Source organism: Oncorhynchus masou, chromosome 29 (genome assembly GCF_036934945.1).
Source record: "Oncorhynchus masou masou isolate Uvic2021 chromosome 29, UVic_Omas_1.1, whole genome shotgun sequence".
NCBI lineage: Eukaryota > Metazoa > Chordata > Actinopteri > Salmoniformes > Salmonidae > Oncorhynchus > Oncorhynchus masou.
In genome coordinates this window covers 827,658-843,154 of record NC_088240.1, presented here as the reverse complement: position 1 = coordinate 843,154, position 15,497 = coordinate 827,658, and positions in this window count along the sequence as shown.

Here is a 15,497-nt window from a genome sequence, read left to right as displayed (position 1 = left end):
CTCTTTACAGGTGTGGTGACCTCTCTTTACAGGTGTGGTTACCTCTCTTTACAGGTGTGGTTCCCTCTCTTTACAGGTGTGGTTCCCTCTCTTTACAGGTGTGGTTACCTCTCTTTACAGGTGTGGTTACCTCTCTTTACAGGTGTGGTTCCCTCTCTTTACATGTGTGGTTACCTCTCTTTGCAGGTGTGGTTACCTTTCTTTACAGGTGTGGTTACCTTTCTTTACAGGTGTGGTGACCTTTCTTTACAGGTGTGGTGACCTCTCTTTACAGGTGTGGTTCCCTCTCTTTACAGGTGTGGTGACCTCTCTTTACAGGTGTGGTTACCTCTCTTTACAGGCGTGGTGATCTCTCTTTACAGGTGTGGTTCCCTCTCTTTACAGGTGTGGTTACCTCTCTTTACAGGTGTGGTGACCTCTCTTTACAGGTGTGGTTACCTCTCTTTACAGGTGTGGTTCCCTCTCTTTACAGGTGTGGTTCCCTCTCTTTACAGGTGTGGTGACCTCTCTTTACAGGTGTGGTTCCCTCTCTTTACAGGTGTGGTTACCTCTCTTTACAGGTGTGGTGACCTCTCTTTACTTCACCTTACAGGTGTGGTTACCTCTCTTTACAGGTGTGTTGACCTCTCTTTACAGGTGTGGTTACCTCTCTTTACAGGTGTGGTTCCCTCTCTTTACAGGTGTGGTTACCTCTCTTTACAGGTGTGGTTACCTCTCTTTACAGGTGTGGTGACCTCTCTTTATAGGTGTGGTGACCTCTCTTTACAGGTGTGGTGACCTCTCTTTACAGGTGTGGTTACCTCTCTTTACAGGTGTGGTTCCCTCTCTTTACAGGTGTGGTGACCTCTCTTTACAGGTGTGGTTACCTCTCTTTGCAGGTGTGGTTACCTTTCTTTACAGGTGTGGTGACCTTTCTTTACAGGTGTGGTTCCCTCTCTTTACAAGTGTGGTGACCTCTCTTTACAGGTGTGGTTCCCTCTCTTTACAGGTGTGGTGACCTCTCTTTACAGGTGTGGTGACCTCTCTTTACAGGTGTGGTGACCTCTCTTTACAGGTGTGGTTCCCTCTCTTTACAGGTGTGGTGACCTCTCTTTACAGGTGTGGTTACCTCTCTTTACAGGTGTGGTTCCCTCTCTTTACAGGTGTGGTTCCCTCTCTTTACAGGTGTGGTGACCTCTCTTTACAGGTGTGGTGACCTCTCTTTACAGGTGTGGTGACCTCTCTTTACAGGTGTGGTGACCTCTCTTTACATGTGTGGTGACCTCTCTTTACAGGCGTGGTTCCCTCTCTTTACAGGTGTGGTTCCTCTTTTACAGGTGTGGTGACCTCTCTTTACAGGTGTGGTTACCTCTCTTTACAGGTGTGGTTCCTCTCTTTACAGGTGTGGTGACCTCTCTTTACAGGTGTGGTGACCTCTCTTTACAGGTGTGGTGACCTCTCTTTACAGGTGTGGTGACCTCTCTTTACAGGTGTGGTGACCTCTCTTTACAGGTGTGGTTCCCTCTCTTTACAGGTGTGGTTCCCTCTTTACAGGTGTGGTTCCTGTTTACAGGTGTGGTTACCTCTCTTTACAGGTGTGGTTCCCTCTCTTTACATGTGTGGTGATCTCTCTTTAGGTGTGGTGACCTCTCTTTACAGGTGTGGTTCCCTCTCTTTACAGGTGTGGTGACCTCTCTTTACAGGTGTGGTTACCTCTCTTTACAGGTGTGGTTCCCTCTCTTTACAGGTGTGGTTACATCTCTGTACAGGTGTGGTGACCTCTCTTTACAGGTGTGGTTCCCTCTCTTTACAGGTGTGGTTACCTCTCTTTACAGGTGTGGTTACCTCTCTTTACAGGTGTGGTTCCCTCTCTTTACATGTGTGGTGACCTCTTTACAGGTGTGGTGACCTCTCTTTACAGGTGTGGTTCCCTCTTTACAGGTGTGGTTCCCTCTCTTTACAGGTGTGGTGACCTCTCTTTACAGGTGTGGTTCCCTCTCTTTACAGGTGTGGTTACCTCTCTTTACAGGTGTGGTTCCCTCTCTTTACAGGTGTGGTTACTTCTCTTTACAGGTGTGGTTACCTCTCTTTACTGTGGTGACCTCTCTTTACAGGTGTGGTTCCTCTCTTTACAGGTGTGGTGACCTCTCTTTACAGGTGTGGTTCCCTCTCTTTACAGGTGTGGTTACCTCTCTTTACAGGTGTGGTTCCTCTCTCTTTACACAGGTGTGGTGACCTCTCTTTACAGGTGTGGTTCCCTCTCTTTACAGGTGTGGTTACCTCTCTTTACAGGTGTGGTTACTTCACCTTACAGGTGTGGTTACCTCTCTTTACAGGTGTGGTTCCCTCTCTTTACAGGTGTGGTTCCCTCTCTTTACAGGTGTGGTGACCTCTCTTTACAGGTGTGGTTACCTCTCTTTACAGGTGTGGTGACCTCTCTTTACAGGTGTGGTGACCTCTCTTTACAGGTGTGGTTACCTCTCTTTGCAGGTGTGGTTACCTTTCTTTACAGGTGTGGTGACCTTTCTTTACAGGTGTGGTTCCCTCTCTTTACAGGTGTGGTGACCTCTCTTTACAGGTGTGGTTCCCTCTCTTTACAGGTGTGGTTACCTCTCTTTACAGGTGTGGTTCCTCTCTTTACAGGTGTGGTTCCCTCTCCAGGTGTGGTGACTCTTTACAGGTGTGGTGACCTCTCTTTACAGGTGTGGTGACCTCTCTTTACAGGTGTGGTGACCTCTCTTTACAGGTGTGGTGACCTCTCTTTACAGGTGTGGTTACCTCTCTTGCAGGTGTGTGTTACCTCTCTTTACAGGTGTGGTTACCTCTCTTACAGGTGTGGTTACCTCTCTTTACAGGTGTGGTTCCCTCTCTTTACAGGTGTGGTTCCTCTCTTTACAGGTGTGGTTCCCTCTCTTTACAGGTGTGGTTACCTCTCTTTACAGGTGTGGTTCCTCTCTTTACAGGTGTGGTGACCTCTTTACAGGTGTGGTTCCCTCTCTTTACAGGTGTGGTGACCTCTCTTTACAGGTGTGGTTACCTCTCTTTACAGGTGTGGTTCCCTCTCTTTACAGGTGTGGTGACCTCTCTTTACAGGTGTGGTTCCCTCTCTTTACAGGTGTGGTTCCCTCTCTTTACAGGTGTGGTGACCTCTCTTTACAGGTGTGGTTCCCTCTCTTTACAGGTGTGGTTACCTCTTTACAGGTCTTTTACAGGTGTGGTTACCTCTCTTTACAGGTGTGGTTCCCTCTCTTTACAGGTGTGGTTCCTCTCTTTACAGGTGTGGTTACCTCTCTTTACAGGTGTGGTGACCTCTCTTTACAGGTGTGGTTACCCTCTTTACAGGTGTGGTGACCTCTCTTTACAGGTGTGGTTACCTCTCTTTACAGGTGGTGACCTCTCTTTACAGGTGTGGTTCCCTCTCTTTACAGGTGTGGTGACCTCTCTTACAGGTGTGGTTCCCTCTTTACAGGTGTGGTTCCCTCTGTGGTTACTTTCTTACAGGTTACAGGTGTGGTTACCTCTCTTTACAGGTGTGGTTACCTCTCTTTACAGGTGTGGTTCCCTCTCTTTACAGGTGTGGTTACCTCTCTTTACAGGTGTGGTTACTCTCTTTACAGGTGTGGTGACCTCTCTTTACAGGTGTGGTGACCTCTCTTTACAGGTGTGGTTACCTCTCTTTACAGGTGTGGTTCCCTCTCTTTACAGTGTGGTTCCTCTCTTTACAGGTGTGGTTACCTCTCTTTACAGGTGTGGTTACCTCTCTTTACAGGTGTGGTTCCCTCTTTTACAGGTGTGGTTCCCTCTCTTTACAGGTGTGGTGACCTCTCTTTACAGGTGTGGTTCCCTCTCTTTACAGGTGTGGTTACCTCTCTTTACAGGTGTGGTTACCTCTCTTTACAGGTGTGGTTCCCTCTCTTTACAGGTGTGGTGACCTCTCTTTACAGGTGTGGTTCCTCTCTTTACAGGTGTGGTGACCTCTCTTTACATGGTGTGGTGACCTCTCTTTACAGGTGTGGTGACCTCTCTTTACAGGTGTGGTTACCTCTCTTTACAGGTGTGGTGACCTCTCTTTACAGGTGTGGTTACCTCTCTTTACAGGTGTGGTTCCCTCTCTTTACAGGTGTGGTTACCTCTCTTTACAGGTGTGGTTCCCTCTCTTTACAGGTGTGGTGACCTCTCTTTGCAGGTGTGGTTCCCTCTCTTTACAGGTGTGGTTACCTCTCTTTACAGGTGTGGTGACCTCTCTTTACAGGTGTGGTGACCTTTCTTTACAGGTGTGGTGACCTCTCTTTACAGGTGTGGTTACCTCTCTTTACAGGTGTGGTTCCTCTCTTTACAGGTGTGGTGACCTCTCTTTACAGGTGTGGTTACCTCTCTTTACAGGTGTGGTTACCTCTCTTTAGGTGTGGTTCCTCTCTTTACAGGTGTGGTTACCTCTCTTTACAGGTGTGGTTCCCTCTCTTTACAGGTGTGGTGACCTCTCTTTACAGGTGTGGTGACCTATCTTTACAGGTGTGGTGACCTCTCTTTACAGGTGTGGTGACCTCTCTTTACAGGTGTGGTTCCCTCTCTTTACAGGTGTGGTTCCCTCTCTTTACAGGTGTGGTTACCTCTCTTTACAGGTGTGGTTACCTCTCTTTACAGGTGTGGTTACCTCTCTTTACAGGTGTGGTTCCTCTCTTTACAGGTGTGGTGACCTCTCTTTACAGGTGTGGTTACCTCTCTTTACAGGTGTGGTTCCCTCTCTTTACAGGTGTGGTTCCCTCTTTTACAGGTGTGGTGACCTCTTTTTACAGGTGTGGTTACCTCTCTTTACAGGTGTGGTTCCCTCTCTCTTTACAGGTGTGGTGACCTCTCTTTACTGTGGTGACCTCTCTTTACAGGTGTGGTTACCTCTCTTTACAGGTGTGGTGACCTCTCTTTACAGGTGTGGTACCTCTCTTTAGGTGTGGTGACCTCTCTTTACAGGTGTGGTTCCCTCTCTTTACAGGTGTGGTTCCCTCTCTTTACAGGTGTGGTGACCTCTCTTTACAGGTGTGGTGACCTCTCTTTACAGGTGTGGTTACCTCTCTTTACAGGTGTGGTTACCTCTCTTTACAGGTGTGGTTCCCTCTCTTTACAGGTGTGGTTACCTCTCTTTACAGGTGTGGTGACCTCTCTTTACAGGTGTGGTTACCTCTCTTTGCAGGTGTGGTTCCCTCTCTTTACAGGTGTGGTGACCTTTTTACAGGTGTGGTTACCTCTCTTTACAGGTGTGGTTCCTCTCTTTACAGGTGTGGTTCTTTACAGGTGTGGTGACCTCTCTTTACAGGTGTGGTGACCTACCTCTCTTTACAGGTGTGGTGACCTCTCTTTACAGGTGTGGTGACCTCTTTGGGTGTGGTTCCCTCTCTTTACAGGTGTGGTTACCTCTCTTTACTGTGGTTACTTTACAGGTGTGGTTCCCTCTCTTTACAGGTGTGGTTCCTCTCTTTGCACAGGTGTGGTGACCTCTCTTACAGGTGTGGTTACCTCTCTTTACAGGTGTGGTTACCTCTCTTTACAGGTGTGGTTCCCTCTCTTTACCTTTCTTTACAGGTGTGGTTACCTCTCTTTACAGGTGTGGTGACCTCTCTTTACAGGTGTGGTTCCCTCTCTTTACAGGTGTGGTGACCTCTCTTTACAGGTGTGGTTACCTCTCTTTACAGGTGTGGTTCCCTCTCTTTACAGGTGTGGTTCCCTGGTTACCTCTCTTTACAGGTGTGGTTACCTCTCTTTACAGGTGTGGTGACCTCTCTTTACAGGTGTGGTGACCTCTCTTTACAGGTGTGGTTACCCTCTCTTTACAGGTGTGGTGACCTCTCTTTACAGGTGTGGTGACCTTTCTTTACAGGTGTGGTTCCCTCTCTTTACAAGTGTGGTGACCTCTCTTTACAGGTGTGGTTCCCTCTCTTTACAGGTGTGGTTACCTCTCTTTACAGGTGTGGTTCCCTCTCTTTACAGGTGTGGTTCCCTCTCTTTACAGGTGTGGTTACCTCTCTTTACAGGTGTGGTTCCCCTCTCTTTACAGGTGTGGTTCCTCTCTTTACAGGTGTGGTTACCTCTCTTACAGGTGTGGTTACCTCTCTTTACTTTACAGGTGTGGTTACCTCTCTTTACAGGTGTGGTTACCTCTCTTTACAGGTGTGGTTCCCTCTCTTTACAGGTGTGGTTACCTCTCTTTACAGGTGTGGTTCCCTCTCTTTACAGGTGTGGTTGTGGTTACCTCTCTTTACAGGTGTGGTTACCTCTCTTTACAGGTGTGGTGACCTCTCTTTACAGGTGTGGTTACCTCTCTTTACAGGTGTGGTTCCCTCTCTTTACAGGTGTGGTTACAGGTGTGGTTCCCTCTCTTTACAGGTGTGGTTACCTCTCTTTACAGGTGTGGTGACCTCTCTTTACAGGTGTGGTTACCTCTCTTTACAGGTGTGTTCCCTCTCTTACAGGTGTGGTGACCTCTCTTTACAGGTGTGGTTACCTCTCTTTACAGGTGTGGTTACCTCTCTTTACAGGTGTGGTGACCTCTCTTTACAGGTGTGGTGACCTCTCTTTGCAGGTGTGGTTACCTTTCTTTACAGGTGTGGTGACCTCTCTTTACAGGTGTGGTTACCTCTCTTTACAGGTGGTTCCCTCTCTTACAGGTGTGGTTCTCTTTACAGGTGTGGTTACCTCTTTTACAGGTGTGGTTCCCTCTCTTTACAGGTGTGGTTCCCTCTCTTTACAGGTGTGGTTACCCCTCTCTTTACAGGTGTGGTTACCTCTCTTTACAGGTGTGGTTCCCTCTCTTTACAGGTGTGGTTACCTCTCTTTACAGGTGTGGTTACCTCTCTTTACAGGTGTGGTTCCCTCTCTTTACATGTGTGGTGACCTCTCTTTACAGGTGTGGTTACTCTCTTTGCAGGTGTGGTTACCTCTCTTTACAGGTGTGGTGACCTTTCTTTACAGGTGTGGTTACCTCTCTTTACAGGTGTGGTTCCCTCTCTTTACAGGTGTGGTTCCCTATCTTTACAGGTGGTGTGGTTACCTCTCTTTACAGGTGTGGTTCCCTCTTTACATGTGTGGTGATCTCTTTTACAGGTGTGGTGACTTTACAGGTGTGGTTACCTCTCTTTACAGGTGTGGTTCCCTCTCTTTACAGGTGTGGTTCCTCTCTTTACAGGTGTGGTGACCTCTCTTACAGGTGTGGTGACCTCTCTTTACAGGTGTGGTTCTTTACCCTCTCTTTACAGGTGTGGTTCCCTCTCTTTACAGGTGTGGTTCCCTTCTTTACAGGTGTGGTTACCCTGTGGTTACTCTTTACAGGTGTGGTTACCTCTCTTTACAGGTGTGGTTACCTCTCTTTACAGGTGTGGTTCCCTCTCTTTACAGGTGTGGTTACCTCTCTTTACAGGTGTGGTTACCTCTCTTTACAGGTGTGGTTCCCTCTCTTTACAGGTGTGGTTCCCTCTTTACCTCTCTTTACAGGTGTGGTTCCCTCTCTTTACAGGTGTGGTGACCTCTCTTTACAGGTGTGGTTACCTCTCTTTACAGGTGTGGTTCCTCTCTTTTTACAGGTGTGGTTACCTCTCTTTACAGGTGTGGTTACCCTCTTTACAGGTGTGGTTACCTCTTTACAGGTGTGGTGACCTCTCTTTACAGGTGTGGTGACCTCTCTTACAGGTGTAGTGACTCTCTCAGGTGTGGTTCCCTTTTTACAGGTGTGTGGGTTGGTGACCTCTCTTTACAGGTGTGGTGACCTCTCTTTACAGGTGTGGTTCCCTCTCTTTACAGGTGTGGTTACCTCTCTTTACAGGTGTGGTTACCTCTCTTTACAGGTGTGGTTACCTCTCTTTACAGGTGTGGTGACCTCTCTTTACAGGTGTGGTTCCCTCTCTTTACAGGTGTGGTTACCTCTCTTTACAGGTGTGGTGACCTCTCTTTACAGGTGTGGTTCCCTCTCTTTACAGGTGTGGTTACCTCTCTTTACAGGTGTGGTTACCTCTCTTTACAGGTGTGGTGACCTCTCTTTACAGGTGTGGTTACCTCTCTTTACAGGTGTGGTTACCTCTCTTACAGGTGTGGTTCCTCTCTTTACAGGTGTGGTGATCTCTCTTTACAGGTGTGGTTACCTCTCTTTACAGGTGTGGTGACCTCTCTTTACAGGTGTGGGACCTCTCTTTACAGGTGTGGTTACCTTTCTTTACAGGTGTGGTGACCTTTCTTTACAGGTGTGGTTACCTCTCTTTACAGGTGTGGTTACCTCTCTTTACAGGTGTGGTTACCTCTCTTTACAGGTGTGGTTCCCTCTCTTTACAGGTGTGGTGACCTCTCTTTACAGGTGTGGTTCCCTCTCTTTGCAGGTGTGGTTACCTCTTCTCTCTTTACAGGTGTGGTTACCTCTCTTTACAGGTGTGGTTCCCTCTCTTTACAGGTGTGGTTACCTCTCTTTACAGGTGTGGTTACCTCTCTTTACAGGTGTGGTGACCTACAGGTGTGGTTACCTCTCTTTACAGGTGTGGTTACCTCTCTTTACAGGTGTGGTGACCTCTCTTTACAGGTGTGGTTACCTGGGTGTGGTTACCTCTCTTTACAGGTGTGGTTACCTCTCTTTACAGGTGTGGTTACCTCTCTTTACAGGTGTGGTTACCTCTCTTTACAGGTGTGGTTACCTCTCTTTACAGGTGTGGTTACCTCTCTTTACAGGTGTGGTTCCTCTCTTTACAGGTGTGGTTACCTCTCTTTACAGGTGTGGTTACCCTCTCTTTACAGGTGTGGTTACCTCTCTTTACAGGTGTGGTTAGGTGTGGTTCCTCTCTTTACAGGTGTGGTTACCTCTCTTTACAGGTGTGGTTACCTCTTTACAGGTGTGGTTCCCTCTTCTTTACAGGTGTGGTTCCCTCTCTTTACAGGTGTGGTTCCCTCTCTTTACAGGTGTGGTTCCCTCTCTTTACAGGTGTGGTTCCCTCTCTTTACAGGTGTGGTTACCTCTCTTTACAGGTGTGGTGACCTCTCTTTACAGGTGTGGTGACCTCTCTTTACAGGTGTGGTGACCTCTCTTTACAGGTGTGGTTACTCTTTACCGGTGTGGTGACCTCTCTTTACAGGTGTGATGACCTCTCTTTACAGGTGTGGTTCCCTCTCTTTACAGGTGTGGTGACCTCTCTTTACAGGTGTGGTGACCTCTCTTTACAGGTGTGGTTACCTCTCTTTACAGGTGTGGTGACCTCTCTTTACAGGTGTGGTTACCTCTTTACAGGTGTGGTTCCCTCTCTTTACAGGTGTGGTTCCCTCTCTTTACAGGTGTGGTGACCTCTCTTTACAGCTGTGGTTCCCTCTCTTTACAGGTGTGGTGACCTCTCTTTACAGGTGTGGTGACCTCTCTTTACAGGTGTGGTGACCTCTCTTTACAGGTGTGGTGATCTCTTTACAGGTGTGGTTACCTCTCTTTACAGGTGTGGTTACCTCTCTTTACAGGTGTGGTGACCTCTCTTTACAGGTGTGGTTCCCTCACTTTACAGGTGTGGTTCCCTCTCTTTACAGGTGTGGTTACCTCTCTTTACAGGTGTGGTGACCTCTCTTTACAGGTGTGGTTACCTCTCTTTACAGGTGTGGTTACCTCTCTTTACAGGTGTGGTGATCTCTCTTTACAGGTGTGGTTACCTCTCTTTACAGGTGTGGTTACCTCTCTTTACAGGTGTGGTTACTTCTCTTTACAGGTGTGGTTACCTTTCTTTACAGGTGTGGTTACCTTTCTTTACAGGTGTGGTGACCTCTCTTTACAGGTGTGGTTACCTCTCTTTACAGGTGTGGTTACCTCTCTTTACAGGTGTGGTGACCTCTCTTTACAGGTGTGGTTACCTCTCTTTACAGGTGTGGTTACCTTTCTTTACAGGTGTGGTTACCTCTCTTTACAGGTGTGGTTACTTCTCTTTACAGGTGTGGTTACCTCTCTTTACAGTTGTGGTTACTTCTCTTTACAGGTGTGGTTACCTCTCTTTACAGTTGTGGTTACTTCTCTTTACAGGTGTGGTTACCTCTTTTACAGGTGTGGTTACTTCTCTTTACAGGTGTGGTTACCTCTCTTTACAGTTGTGGTTACTTCTCTTTACAGGTGTGGTTACTTCTCTTTACAGGTGTGGTTACTTCTCTTTACAGTTGTGGTTACCTCTCTTTACAGGTGTGGTGACCTCTCTTTACAGGTGTGGTTACCTATCTTTACAGGTGTGGTTACCTCTCTTTACAGGTGTGGTTACCTATCTTTACAGGTGTGGTTACCTCTCTTTACAGGTGTGGTTACCTCTCTTTACAGGTGTGGTTACCTCTCTTTACAGGTGTGGTTACTTCTCTTTACAGGTGTGGTTACCTCTCTTTACAGGTGTGGTGACCTCTCTTTACAGTTGTGGTTACCTCTCTTTACAGGTGTGTTTACCTCTCTTTACAGGTGTGGTTACTTCTCTTTACAGGTGTGGTTACCTCTCTTTACAGGTGTGGTTACCTCTCTTTACAGGTGTGGTTACCTCTCTTTACAGGTGTGGTTACCTCTCTTTACAGGTGTGGTTACTTCTCTTTACAGGTGTGGTTACCTCTCTTTACAGGTGTGGTGACCTCTCTTTACAGTTGTGGTGACCTCTCTTTACAGGTGTGGTTACTTCTCTTTACAGGTGTTGTTACCTCTCTTTACAGGTGTGGTTACCTCTCTTTACAGTTGTGGTTACTTCTCTTTACAGGTGTGGTTACCTCTCTTTACAGTTGTGGTTACTTCTCTTTACAGGTGTGGTTACCTCTCTTTACAGGTGTTGTTACCTCTCTTTACAGGTGTGGTTACCTCTCTGTACAGGTGTGGTGACCTCTCTTTACAGGTGTGGTTCCCTCTCTTTACAGGTGTGGTTACTTCTCTTTACAGGTGTGGTTACTTCTCTTTACAGGTGTGGTTACCTCTCTTTACAGGTGTGGTTACCTCTCTTTACAGTTGTGGTTACTTCTCTTTACAGGTGTGGTTACCTCTCTTTACAGGTGTGGTGACCTCTCTTTACAGGTGTGGTTACCTCTCTTTACAGGTGTGGTTACCTCTCTTTACAGGTGTGGTTACCTCTCTTTACAGGTGTGGTTACCTCTCTTTACAGGTGTGGTTACCTCTCTTTACAGGTGTGGTTACCTCTCTTTACAGGTGTTGTTACCTCTCTTTACAGGTGTGGTTACCTCTCTTTACAGGTGTGGTTACCTCTCTTTACAGGTGTTGTTACCTCTCTTTACAGGTGTGGTTACCTCTCTTTACACATCACCAGCCACACTAAAAATGAAAATGTAATGACAGCAGATGAAAGGCCTTTTTGTTCACCAAAAATAAATGTGGTTGAACCTTTGCATCAAATGTAACATAGTGATACGGGCCACAAGGTAGAGACAACAACACATCACTCAAAGCAACGGTCAGCGAGAGTGTCCATGATTGACTCTGTTTTTACATAACAGTGACATTGGACAGTCTTCATTCAAATACCTTCTTTCCCTTTGTGTCACGCCCTGGTTGTGTTTATTTTCATTTATTTGGTCAGGCCAGGGTGTGGCATGGGGTTTTTGTATGTGGTGTGTTGGTATTGGGTTTGTAGCTTAGTGGGGTGTTCTAGTTAAGTCTATGGCTGTCTGAAGTGGTTCTCAAGAGGCAGGTGTTTATCGTTGTCTCTGATTGGGAACCATATTTAGGCAGCCATATTCTTTGTGTGTTTCGTGGGTGATTGTCCTTAGTGTCCTTGTTCCTGTATCTGTGTTAGTTTACACTAGTATAAGCTGTTTCGGTTTTCGTTACGTTCTTTGTTTTGTGGTGTTTGTAATTAGATTCATGTTTTGTTCATTAAACATGGATCGCAATCTACACGCTGCATTTTGGTCCGACTCTCTTTCACCGCATGAAAACCGTTACAGAATCACCCACCACAAACGGACCAAGCAGCGTGTCAACAGGCAGGAGCCACAGGAGAAACAGCAAAGGCAGCAGCAGGAGCAGTGTAAAAAGAACTTTTGGACTTGGGAGGAAATCGTCGACGGGAGAGGACCCTGGGCTAACCAGGGGAGTGTAGCCGCCCCAATTAGCAACAAAAGGAGGTATCGACATGGGAGGAGGAATTATTCGGAGAAGGACCTTGGGATCAGCCAGGAGAATATCGCCGCCCCGAAGAAGAACTAGAGGCGGAGAGAGCTGAGAGGCGCAGGTCTGAGGAGGCAGCACGGCGACGCTGTTGGAATCCCGGGAGTCAGCCCCAAAAATGTCTTGGGGGGGGGCCTCACAGGGAGTATGGCGACGCTAGGTAGGAGACCTGCGCCAACTTCCTGTGGTTACCGGGGGGCTAGAGAGACCGGGCAGGCACCGTGTTATGCTGTGGTGCGCACAGTGTCTCCAGTGCGGGTGCATAGCCCGGTGCATTCTATTCCAGCTCCGCGTATTGGCCGGGCTTGATTGAGCGTCGAGCTAAATGCCATGAAGCCGGCTCTACGCATCTGGTCCCCAGTGCGTCTCCTTGGGCCGGCTTACATGGCACCAGCCTTACGATCGGTGTCCCCGGTTCGCCTGCATAACCCAGTGCGGGCTATTCCTCGGCCCAGTACCACCAGTGCCAGCACCACGCATCAGACCTACTGTGCGCCTCGCCTGTTCAGCGCAGCCAGAGCCTTCCTCCTCTCCTGCGCTGCTGGAGTCTCCCGCCTGTTCAGCGCAGCAGATCTGGAAGCGTCTGGTTGACTGGCAGATCTGGAAGAGTCTGGCTGACTGGCAGATCTGGAAGAGTCTGGCTGACTGGCAGATCTGGAAGAGTCTGGCTGACTGGCAGAACTGGAAGAGTCTGGCTGACTGGCAGATCTGGAAGAGTCTGGCTGACTGGCAGATCTGGAAGAGTTTGGCTGACTGGCGGATCCTGGCAGACTGACAGCTCTGGCTGCTCCACGCTGACTGGCAGCTCTGGCTGCTTCATGCTGACTGGCGGCTCTGGCTGCTCCATGCTGACTGGCGGCTCTGGCTTCTCCATGCAGATTGACAGCTCTGGCGGCTTCTTGCAGACTAACAGCTCTGGCTGCTCCATGCAGATTAACAGATCTGGCAGCTCCCTGCAGACTGGCAGCTCCTTGCAGACTGACAGCTCCTTGCAGACTGGCAGCTCCTTGCAGACTGGCAGCTCCATGCAGACTGGCAGCTCCATGCAGACTGACAGCTATGGCTGCTCTATGCAGACTGACAGCTCTGGCTGCTCCATGCAGACTGGCAGCTCTGGCTGCGCTAAACAGGCGGGAGGCTCTAGCAGCACAGGAGAGGAGGAAGGCTCCGGCAGCGCTGGAGAGGCGAGGCGCACTGTAGGCCTGGTGCTGGCACTGGTGGTACTGGGCCGAGGACACGCACAGGAAGCCTGGTGCGGGGAGCTGCCACCGGAGGGCTGGGGTGTGGAGGTGGTACTGGGTAGACCGGACTGTGCTTGCGCACTGGAGCTCTTGAGCACCGAGCCTGCCCAACCTTACCTGGTTGAATACTCCCGGTCGCTCTGCCAGTGCGGCAAGGTGGAATAGCCCGCACTGTGCTATGAAGGCGAACCGGGGACACCGAGCGTAAGGCTGGTGCCATGTAAGCCGGCCCAAGGAGACGCACTGGGGACCAGATGCGTAGAGCCGGCTTCATGGCATTTGGCTCGATGCTCAATCTAGCCCGGCCGATACGCGGAGCTGGAATAGAACACACCGGGCTATGCACCCGCACTGAAGACACCGTGCGCACCACAGCATAACGCGGTGCCTGCCCGGTCTCTATAGCCCCCCGGTACGCACAGGGAGTTTGCGCAGGTCTCCTACCTGGCGTAGCCATACTCCCTGTTAGCTCCCCCCAAGACATTTTTTGGGGCTGACTCCCGGGCTTCCTATCGCGCCGCCGTGCTTGCATCAACAACTCCATTTTTCTATACCCCTCTTCGCACTGCTCCAGCGAATCCCAGGCGGGCTCGGGCACTCCTCCTGGGTCGGCCGTCCACCTGTCTATTTCTTCCCACGTAGTGTAGTCCAGAATCTGTTCCCATGTCCTTTCCTCTCTTTGTTGCTCCTGTTTCCGCTGTTGCCTGTTACCACTCCGCTTGGTCCGTTTGTGGTGGGTGATTCTGTAACGCGGTTCTTCTAACTCCTCCTCTGAAGAAGAGGTGGAACAAGGATCGGACCAAAATGCAGCGTGGTTCGTTAGATACATCTTTTAATGATGAAGTAAACACGAACAATACAAAAACAACAAACGTCGAAAACCGAAACAGCCCTGACTGGTGCAACAAACACAGAGACAGGAACAATCACCCACAAACACACAGTGAAACCCAGGCTACCTAAATATGGTTCCAATCAGAGACAATGACTAATACCTGCCTCTGATTGAGAACCATATCAGGCCAGACATAGAAATAGACAAACAAGACATCCAACATAGAATGCCCACTCAGATCACACCCTGACCAACCAAAACATTGAAACATACAAATAAACTATGGTCAGGGTGTGACAGAATCATGGACGTGTAATAGGAGTTGATCAATAGTCCCATAAATCTACCCTGATATTCACTAATCATTGAACGCTTGACCTTATTCACGGTAACACGCCACATTTGCAGACACACCTTAGTTTGCTTTGATCCCCCCCCCATGAATAGCAGGTGAATAGCGGGTGAATAGCGGGTGAATTTTATTTTTATTTTACCAGTTAAGAACAAATTCTTATTTTCAATGACGGCCTAGGAACAGTGGGTTAACTGCCTGTTCAGGGGCAGAACGACAGATTTGTACCTTGTCAGCTCGGGGATTTGAACTTGCAACCTTTCGGTTACTAGTCCAACGCTCTAACCACTAGGCTACCCTGTCGCAGGTGAATAGCGGGTGAATAGCGGGTGAATAGCAGGTGAATAGCGGGTGAATAGGGGGTGAATAGCGGAATAGAGGGTGAATAGCCGGTGAATAGCCGGTGAATAGCAGGTGAATAGCGGGTGAATAGCCGGTGAATAGCGGGTGAATAGCGGGTGAATAGAGGGTGAATAGCCGGTGAATAGCAGGTGAATAGCGGTGAATAGCAGGTGAATAGCGGGTGAATAGCCGGTGAATAGCAGGTGAATAGGTGAATAGCAGGTGAATAGAATAGCAGGTGAATAGCCGGTGAATAGCAGGTGAATAGCGGCAGTGAATAGCGGGTGAATAGTGAATAGCAGGTGAATAGCCGGTGAATAGCGGATGAATAGCAGCAGGTGAATAGCAGATGAATAGCGGGTGAATAGCGGGTGAATAGCGGGTGAATAGTGGGTGAATAGCGGGTGAATAGCGGGTGATTAGAGGGTGAATAGCCGGTGAATAGCGGGTGAATAGCGGGTGAATAGCAGGTGAATAGCAGGTGAATAGCGGGTGAATAGCAGGTGAATAGCGGGTGAATAGCGGGTGAATAGCCGGTGAATAGCGGGTGAATAGCGGGTGAATAGCAGGTGAATAGCGGGTGAATAGCGGGTGAATAGTGGATGA